The following is a 7,398-nucleotide window of genomic DNA, read 5'->3' on the forward strand; positions in this document are numbered from 1 at the left end:
AAAGTACTACAGGCTAAACAGCATTTTAAGTAAAAACACTTTCATTAAATATTCAGAAATTAAATACAGCACATCAAAGGGTTATATGTTATTCCTCATGGAGGACAAGCCTATGTGTATGTGTGGGTTGAACATAAATAATTACTTCTTTAAAGCCGTCTTCAGTAGAATTTTACAGCTCGAAATGAAAAGAATTTAACTAAAAAAGGAAGTGGGGTATAAACCTAGAGTTTAAAATGTAATCTTTTTTATAAAATAAAAAATATGGTAGTTTCTTTTATTATAGAGGAGTGAAAGACTAATGTAAATGACAGAAATGGTAAAGAAAAATACATATTTGACTACATAGAAATTGAAATTTTCTATACAGTATAAAATATCATAAATTTAAAAATAAAAAAACTTTTAAAAATTACAACATATGTAACCAAGTCCTTAGGAAACAAAGAGCTCTTACAAATAAGAAAAACTGTAAGCACATCAATTGAATAAGGATATGAGTTCACAAAATAGTATAAGAAATAAGTATAACCAATAAATATATGAACTGTTCTTTTCTGCCTCTTCAATTGGAAAATACTTTTAAAAGATTGATAAAACCTGATAAACTAATTTTGGTGGTAGTGTGTGGATACTGACATTCTAATTCAGTGTTTATAGAGGTATATATCGGTACACTTTTTCTGTAGCAGTCTGGAAATAGTGTTCTCCCTATAAATATTTCTTGAATACACTGACACTGTTTAAATCCTGAGAACATAGTAAAGAATAAAACAGATAAGAGAGGAGACAGAAAATAATTGAACGAATAATTGAAAAAAAAAACAATATATCAAAAAATAGACTGTATCTACCTGCTGAATCACCAATTTCATTTCTAGGAATTTGTTCTAAGAATACGGTCAAACTTAAGTATACAGATGTTTGTTCAAAAATATTGTTTACAGAATTGTCTATAATAGCAAAGAATGGTAAATACATAAATGTTCATTATTATGAGATTTTTAAATAAATTACATTCTGTCCACATAATACAATATTATTCATTCAACCTTTAATAATATGACCTAGCTTTATGTGTATTGGTTTGAAAGACATTAATGATAAATTCCATAGTGAAAAGTCAACCAACAGAAGATCGATCCATTTAAAATGCATGTGTGTTTATCTAAAAGAAAATCTATTTACAATAGTTATTCTCTAGTTTATGCATTTCTCTATTACCTAAATTTCTTACAATGAACATTGTGTGAGAAAAAACATAGATATCAATGTTTTGAAAGATACATATGTAAGCTTTAAGTTCACAAACCAGATAACACCAATATATTTGAAATTGCCAGCATTATGATACATCTCAGTCATATTTTCTTCAGATTATAACTTTCCATAAGGTTATTATCTATATTTTCATTAATTCTTTTTAACTTCCTCTAGGAACATCTTTTATTTTGTACAAACGTCAATTTCGTATCTTTCTAGACTGTCTTCATTCTGCTATTAAAATACTATATGTATAAATACGTAATTGCTTGGGAAAATACCATGCACTTTAACCCACAGGTTCTATGATTTTGGAACAGTTGATTATGAAAATTAATGGTTCTGCAGAGATCAGAAACACTAGAGGTGTCAAAAAAAAAAACGATAGATTACTCAAAAGTTCTGGAAAAAATTTGTGACTTGTAGTGTGTGATGGTGTTAAAAACAAAAGTGTATTTACATGTGCATTATGTTTGCCTGTGTATTCACATATGTGTATCCATACGTGAGATTCATGTTCATGCTCACTGTGTGTACTTGTATGTAGGTAATCAAACCTGTTATGTAGGGTCATCATCAGCGAGCCACATTTGCCTTTGTATTATCTTCAGGAAACCGACATCAACCCATCTGCAAAGGGTTTCAGTGTCGCACCGGCTCCACTCTGGCCACCGGCCTAGGAGATGGGCTATTTCTGGCAAAGGTGCAGAGTAGAACCGTGAGGCAGGCAGCTGCCCAAAGTAAGCCGAAGGAGGCTCTTGAGGCACTTCAGCACCACGGACAAGTGGCAGCTCCAATCAAAGTCCTTTCCGGAGGAATAGCCACTGGAGACCGCTCTCTCCCTAGACGCCCACAGCCCTCTCCACCCAGTGCGTCACTATCTCGGGGCCCTTAGTCGTCACTCAGCAGCGTGCTTTCCCTCCCGCTCCTAGCCAAGCCCCACCAAAGATCGGACGGAAATGCAGATCCGTGCAGCGCCCCCACTCGTCCCAACACAAGTCTACCTGCTGGCCAGCGCCACCCTTCCATCCACTCTTCCTCTCAAAAGAGGCCAAACTCGCGCACGTGGCGTAGAAATGCTACAGAGCCCAGAGGCTGGTCAGGGAGGGTTCGCGTTTTTCTCGGGTGGGCGGGGGAAGGTTGAGTAGACTTGCCCTGCGCCTCCAGCTTCCACACTCCGCCTTACCCTGACCCGCTACTCCTTGCCCTCCCCTTTTATTGGGGAAAGATTTCTACAAACTGTTTATTCTCCACGAAAATCTCAACCCATTTAGATGCGCTCAAGAAACATAGAAATTAGACGAGAGTAAAAGAAAATACTAATTCTTGACCATATTTCTAAAACCATCCAGCATTCTTAAAAGTTTGTATTTGAAATTGATCCCATGACGCCATAAGGACTCACCCTTGTTGGGTGGGCTTCTAGGAGAGAGGAAAGCAATAGCCCTTGGCCTTTATCATAGAGGCTGGGGAAGGACCCATACCTATGACGGCGGCAGGAAGTGGGGGCGTAGGGGCCGTAGCTGATGCTGACCGTACTGACTCCATGTCCTGGTTTCCCAAAAGAGCAGTGCAGGGAAGTGGGTCCCCACGGCCTTTCAGGCATCGAGCACAGTCCCCCAGAAAGGTTTGTGGAGAGGGCGGGGCGCTTTGCCCCTGGCTGGCCCAACCCAGAAAGAGATACTCTGACCTTTAGATGCAATGGCTAAAAGTGGGCGCATGGGATTTGCGGGACTCTCCACTCCCCTCCCCCCCACCCCACTTCCAGGTGGGGCGGCTGGGCAGACAGGGTCAAGGTCCCAGTCCGCGGCTGCCGATCGGCTCTTGGGGCCCGGTTACCTGCGTGTCGCGGCAAGGAAGGCACGCCGGGGCGGCTAGCTGCCGCGCTCCTAAATACAGCCTTGGAGCCCGCTGAGGCCGCCGAGCTCTTCGCCAGGAAAACCGCGGCGGTGGCTGAAGATGCCAAGCCGGGCGGGGAGAGGGGCCGTGGGTGCGGGCACTGCGCCTGCGCTCTCCACTGCCCACCTCCCTACCCCACCCGCGGTGCAGGCGTTGAAGACCGCGGGGGGCGCCCTGGATTTGTGCCTGGACTGAAGGACTTCCCCTACCCTCGCGGTGGGAGGGTCCAAAGGCGCTGGGAAACTGCCTGCTGGGGCCGCCTTGGCCTGTGCCCTTGGAGAGAGTGACTCTGCAGAGCTGGTTCCTGGACGCAGGTTGATATACCCCAATTCCGTGCTGAATGAATGTAGTCCCTTGGGAACAGACCTGGCCATCAAACCAATGGACTAGATAGGTCAAGAGTACAACCCTAGGCCAGGCAAAAAAGGGTGAGGCCTGAACCAAGGTGCTAGCTGTGGGAAAAGATAGGATGTGACTATTGGTTTTACCTCTGTCCCTCCAAATCCACTTTTCACCCTGCTCTGTGACTCAGGGCTGACCTTTGTGGGCTACATTAAATGTCTGCTGACTTTCACTTGGTTTGGTCAATGGGAGACACCTGCAGGAGATTACAGAGGAGGATATTATTGAGGACCACCCTCTACACGTCCAGAGGGCCACTCTTTTAGCAGTGGCTATATTCTTCACCCAAATGCCTTTGCTCCAACCCTGTGGCCCTCTCCTACAGCTCTCTCTTGGTTCTATTTACCACTCTCTGCCTTTGCCCCTTCAGGCTGGAACTGGCAATGGCTCCCAGAGGTGGCCTTTGACCCTATCCATACCTTTTAAAATAGTACCTTCATTAAATTCTTCTCAAATATTCTTGGATATGTTGTCCCATCTTTTTCCTACCTTTCCAGGACACTATAGTATATTTTACTTTATTGTGATTGGGAAGATTCAGAAGGAGAAAAATGTGTAAAAGAAAGGTGGAGCTTTTAAAAGGTGACATGTCTCCCAGAGTCATCTTGACACAGTTCCCTGGACTCTAAGCAGCCATCATGCTAGGTGGTGTCCCCACAGGTCCTCCAGCCTGAAGGCACCAAAGACAGATTGAGTAGACCCAAGAATGGGATTCAGACCACTCAGAACCAATGTGTTCACAAAGGGGCTGAGGATCAACTGAGTGTCCAGCATAATAGAACTTTTGGACGCCTCTTGATGTGAAAAGACAATCTAGATCTTTATGGAGCTAGTACTGGTACTCTTCCAACAGCAGCTAGGCTGCTTTTGAATGAGTTAATATTCTTAGGACACTTAAAAGAATCCTGGGCATAGTGTCTAAAATATGTATTTATGAAAAAACTGCTGAGTGAGACAATTGTCCATGAGAGTCTCCAGCTATTTCTGTAGAAAACCCAAAGAATCTTCCCAAAGAGGAGGGAAATAAAAGCCAATAGAATGAGTGACAGTCGTCAAATTGCCCCTACCACTCCGTATCAGCTTGGTCAGCATCTGACTTATAAAAACAACCAAACTGGTTTTAACGAGTTTAATCCCCTCCCCTTCCCCAATACACACACCTTCAAAAAGCACACAAAATAAAACTAAACCCTAAGGCACTCTTGGCAAAACATATCCAAAGGGAACCCCAGGAGTAGCTTTTTGCAAAGAGAATTAATGTCCAAGCAAACACACTATTTGTATGGAATACAAATGAGACCAAAACAGAAAATTTACATGTATTTTCAGCCTATCACCCTTTCGAAGAGGAAGGATCCTTTGCTGTCCAGAAAGTATCCTGGACCTTAATGGTACTGATCTACATAAGGAATAGAAAAGGGGCCTCAGAAGGCTAGACTGATCTACACAGCTCAGCTAGATTTTATGTTTCTCTTAGAGGAAATAGGACAGGAAAAGAGCCAGAAATGCTTTGAGAATGGGAGTAAAAAAAAAAAAATGAATATGTAGAGTGATCTGAGTTTAGGAGAGAAGGTTTCTGGAAGATTTGAGAGAATGAGACTAAAATTTGGCACAGCTGCCATTCTGAATGACAGAGATACTGAGAAACAGGGAAGAGGATTTTTAGATGTTTGTTATGTATAATAAGTGGAATTCTTCTTCTGTGCTGTAACACTAAGGGCTTTTTCTTCCAAGTGTCAAAAACTCAAACTCAAACTGATTTAACTGAAAAATCCATGGATAGATGTCTTCGGGGAAGGCTGGATCCAGGGTGAAAACAATGTCATCAGGGCATTGTCTCTCTTTTTCTCCCTGATGACTTCATTTTTTTTCTTTTTTTTTTCAGAGAGGTGTGTGTGTGTGTGTGTGTGTGTGTGTGTGTGTGTGTGTGTGTGGTGACATTGGTTAACGAAATCCAGTAAGTTTCAGTTGTACGATTCAACAGTAAGGCATATATTATTGCATGGTGCCCATAGTTAGAATTCTTTCTGTCACCACAGACCCCTTTTACCCCATCTACCTCCCTCCCTCCCACCTGCCACCTTCCAGTAACTATTAGTCTATTGTCCATGTCCATGAGTCTCTGTATGTTTGTCCTGTTTGTTTGTTGCTTTTAGGTTTATATCCCACATATAAGTGATGTCATGTGATTTTCAACTTTTTCTATCCGGCTTATTTTGCTTAGCATGATTATCTCAAGGTCCATCCATGTTGTTGCAAATGGCAGTATTTCATCTCTTCTTATGGCTGAGTAGTATTCCGTTGTATATATGTTCCATAGCTTCTTCATCCAATCATCTATCCAATCAACTAAAGTAGGACACTTTAGTTGCTTCTATGTCTTGGCTACCATGAATAATGCTGCTATGAACATAGGTGTGCAAATATCTTTGCAGATATATGTTTTCAAGTCTTTGGAGTAAATACACAGTAAAGGAACTGCTGGATCATATAGTAGATTAATTTTTAGTTTTTTGAGGAAGCTCCATACTATTTTCTACAGTGGCTGTAACAATTGGCAGTCTCACCAGCAGTATATGAGAGTTCCTTTTTCTCTGCAATCTCTCCAACACTTGTTATTACTTGTCCTGTTGATTACAGCTATTCTAACAGGTGGTTTTGATATATATTTTCCTAATATCTAGTGATGCTGAGCATCTTTTCATACGTTTGTTGGCCAATTGTATATCTTCTTAGGAGAAGTGTCTGTTCAGGTCCTCTGCCCATTTTTTAATTGGATTGTTTGGGGTTTTTGTTGTTATTGAGTCATATGAGTTCTTTGTGTGTTTTGAATATTAGGCTCTTATCAGAGGCGTTGGTTGCAAATATATTTTCCCATTCGGATGGTTGTCTCTTTTCCTTATTGATGGTTTCTTTTGCTATGCAGAAGCTTTTCGGTTTGATGTAGTCCCATTCATTTATTTTTGTTTTTACTTTCCTTGCCTTTGAGATCAAATTCATAAAATCTTCTTTAAGTCCAAGGTCCATGAGCTTATCCTATATTTTCTTCTATGCAATTTATTGTTTCAGGTCTTATAGTCAAACCCTTATTCCATTTTGAGTTAATTTTGGTGTGTGTTGATAGACAACAATCCTGTTTCATTCTTTTGCAAGTGGTTTTCCAGTTTTCCTAGCATCATTTGTTGAAGAGGCTTTCCTTTCTCCACTGTATGTTTTCAGCTCTTTTGTTGAAAATTATTTGCCCATATAAACATGGGTTTACTTCTGGACTCTCAATTCTGTTCCACTGGTATGTGTGTGTTTGTTTTTCTGCTAATACCATTCCATTTTGATTATTGTCACTTTGTAGTATAATTTGAAGTCAGGCAGAGTGATGCCTCCAGCCTCGTTCTTTTTTCTCAGGATTGCTTTGGCAATTTGGGGTCTTTTGTGCTTCCATATAAATCTGATGATTTTTTGTAATGATGAGATTACATTAAATCTGTATAATGCTTTAGGTAATAAGGTCATTTTAATTGTTGGTTCTTCCAAACCAAGAACACAGAATATATTTCTTTGTATCTTCTTCGATTTCTTTTAGTAGGATCTTATTGTTTTCATCATATAAGTCCTCCACATGTTTTGTTAAATTTATTCCTAGGTATTTTTATACTTTTTGTTGCAATTGCAAAAGGAATTATTTTTTCCACTTCTTTTTCTGACACTTCATTATTAGAGTTTAGGAATGCTATGGATAGTTGAACATTAATTTTATATCCAGAAATTTTACTGTATTTGCTTATTGTTTCTAGTAGTGTGAAGTCTTTAGGGTTTTCTATATAGAGAATCATGTTT

The 7,398-nt window shown here is 40.4% G+C and overlaps 1 protein-coding gene across 2 annotated transcripts in view; it reads right to left on the reverse strand.

The window, feature by feature from the left end:
* SLC35G2 (solute carrier family 35 member G2) overlaps nt 1-3,354 on the reverse strand; it is a 28,928-nt gene extending 25,574 nt beyond the window's left edge. Inside the window, exon 1 of one of the 2 annotated variants that reach the window (XM_016151154.2) lies at nt 3,103-3,354. The gene's annotated coding sequence lies outside the window, so the exon portion shown is untranslated. Of the gene's footprint in view, nt 1-2,747; nt 2,970-3,102 lie in introns of those variants that run through there. The other variant, XM_016151155.2, reaches the window with a different exon arrangement.
* Nucleotides 3,355-7,398: the final 4,044 nt, after the last annotated feature.

The sequence above is a fragment of the Rousettus aegyptiacus genome, unplaced genomic scaffold (genome assembly GCF_014176215.1).
Source record: "Rousettus aegyptiacus isolate mRouAeg1 unplaced genomic scaffold, mRouAeg1.p scaffold_m13_p_4, whole genome shotgun sequence".
Classification (NCBI taxonomy): Eukaryota; Metazoa; Chordata; class Mammalia; order Chiroptera; family Pteropodidae; genus Rousettus; species Rousettus aegyptiacus.